Raw genomic sequence first — 2,500 nt, forward strand, 5'->3', positions numbered from 1 at the left:
TCCCGTTTTTGGGCCGTTTTGGCCAGTTTTTGGCCTGTTCTTGCGTCGCGCGGTGACCGTCGTGAGCGGAGCAAAATGTCAGCCATCTCAGCACCCTGGAACCCCCCGGGTGGCACAGGGCTGGATGGGGCTTTCGTATAGCAGGGACGGTGCTGCCTCTCGCTTCGCTCGCTGTCCGCCGCTCGCCGCTCGCTCGCGCAGCCAAAAATGGCCAGTTTTGGCCCGTTTTTGGGCCGTTTTGGCCAGTTTTTGGCCTGTTCTTGCGTCGCGCGGTGACCGTCGTGAGCGGAGCAAAATGTCAGCCATCTCAGCACCCTGGAACCCCCCGGGTGGCACAGGGCTGGATGGGGCTTTCGTATAGCAGGGACGGTGCTGCCTCTCGCTTCGCTCGCTGTTCGCCGCTCGCCGCTCGCTCGCGCAGCCAAAAATGGCCAGTTTTGGCCCGTTTTGGCCAGTTTTTGGCCTGTTTTTGCGTTGCGCGGTGACCATCTTGAGCGGAGCAAAATGTCAGCCATCTCAGCACCCTGGAACCCCCCGGGTGGCACAGGGCTGGATGGGGCTTTCGTATAGCAGGGACGGTGATGCCTCTCGCTTCGCTCGCTGTCCGCCGCTCGCTGCTCGCTCGCGCAGCCAAAAATGGCCAGTTTTGGCCCGTTTTTGGGCCGTTTTGGCCTGTTTTTGGGCTGTTCTTGCGTCGCGCGGTGACCGTCGTGAGCGGAGCAAAATGTCAGCCATCTCAGCACCCTGGAACCCCCCGGGTGGCACAGGGCTGGATGGGGCTTTCGTATAGCAGGGACGGTGCTGCCTCTCGCTTCGCTCGCTGTCCGCCGCTCGCCGCTCGCTCGCGCAGCCAAAAATGGCCAGTTTTGTCCCGTTTTTGGGCCGTTTTGGCCTGTTTTTGGGCTGTTCTTGCGTCGCGCGGTGACCGTCGTGAGCGGAGCAAAATGTCAGCCATCTCAGCACCCTGGAACCCCCCGGGTGGCACAGGGCTGGATGGGGCTTTCGTATAGCAGGGACGGTGCTGCCTCTCGCTTCGCTCGCTGTCCGCCGCTCGCCGCTCGCTCGCGCAGCCAAAAATGGCCAGTTTTGGCCCGTTTTTGGGCCGTTTTGGCCAGTTTTTGGCCTGTTCTTGCGTCGCGCGGTGACCGTCGTGAGCGGAGCAAAATGTCAGCCATCTCAGCACCCTGGAACCCCCCGGGTGGCACAGGGCTGGATGGGGCTTTCGTATAGCAGGGACGGTGCTGCCTCTCGCTTCGCTCGCTGTTCGCCGCTCGCCGCTCGCTCGCGCAGCCAAAAATGGCCAGTTTTGGCCCGTTTTGGCCAGTTTTTGGCCTGTTTTTGCGTTGCGCGGTGACCATCTTGAGCGGAGCAAAATGTCAGCCATCTCAGCACCCTGGAACCCCCCGGGTGGCACAGGGCTGGATGGGGCTTTCGTATAGCAGGGACGGTGATGCCTCTCGCTTCGCTCGCTGTCCGCCGCTCGCTGCTCGCTCGCGCAGCCAAAAATGGCCAGTTTTGGCCCGTTTTTGGGCCGTTTTGGCCTGTTTTTGGCCTGTTCTTGCGTCGCGCGGTGACCGTCGTGAGCGGAGCAAAATGTCAGCCATCTCAGCACCCTGGAACCCCCCGGGTGGCACAGGGCTGGATGGGGCTTTCGTATAGCAGGGACGGTGCTGCCTCTCGCTTAGCTCGCTGTCCGCCGCTCGCCGCTCGCTCGCGCAGCCAAAAATGGCCAGTTTTGTCCCGTTTTTGGGCCGTTTTGGCCTGTTTTTGGGCTGTTCTTGCGTCGCGCGGTGACCGTCGTGAGCGGAGCAAAATGTCAGCCATCTCAGCACCCTGGAACCCCCCGGGTGGCACAGGGCTGGATGGGGCTTTCGTATAGCAGGGATGGTGCTGCCTCTCGCTTCGCTCGTTGTCCGCCGCTCGCCGCTCGCTCGCGCAGCCAAAAATGGCCAGTTTTGGCCCGTTTTTGGGCCGTTTTGGCCAGTTTTTGGCCTGTTCTTGCGTCGCGCGGTGACCGTCGTGAGCGGAGCAAAATGTCAGCCATCTCAGCACCCTGGAACCCCCCGGGTGGCACAGGGCTGGATGGGGCTTTCGTATAGCAGGGACGGTGCTGCCTCTCGCTTCGCTCGCTGTCCGCCGCTCGCCGCTCGCTCGCGCAGCCAAAAATGGCCAGTTTTGGCCCGTTTTGGCCAGTTTTTGGCCTGTTTTTGCGTTGCGCGGTGACCATCTTGAGCGGAGCAAAATGTCAGCCATCTCAGCACCCTGGAACCCCCCGGGTGGCACAGGGCTGGATGGGGCTTTCGTATAGCAGGGACGGTGATGCCTCTCGCTTCGCTCGCTGTCCGCCGCTCGCTGCTCGCTCGCGCAGCCAAAAATGGCCAGTTTTGGCCCGTTTTTGGGCCGTTTTGGCCTGTTTTTGGGCTGTTCTTGCGTCGCGCGGTGACCGTCGTGAGCGGAGCAAAATGTCAGCCATCTCAGCACCCTGGAACCCCCCGGGTGG

The sequence above is a fragment of the Musa acuminata genome, unplaced genomic scaffold (genome assembly GCF_036884655.1).
Source record: "Musa acuminata AAA Group cultivar baxijiao unplaced genomic scaffold, Cavendish_Baxijiao_AAA HiC_scaffold_73, whole genome shotgun sequence".
Lineage (NCBI taxonomy): Eukaryota > Viridiplantae > Streptophyta > Magnoliopsida > Zingiberales > Musaceae > Musa > Musa acuminata.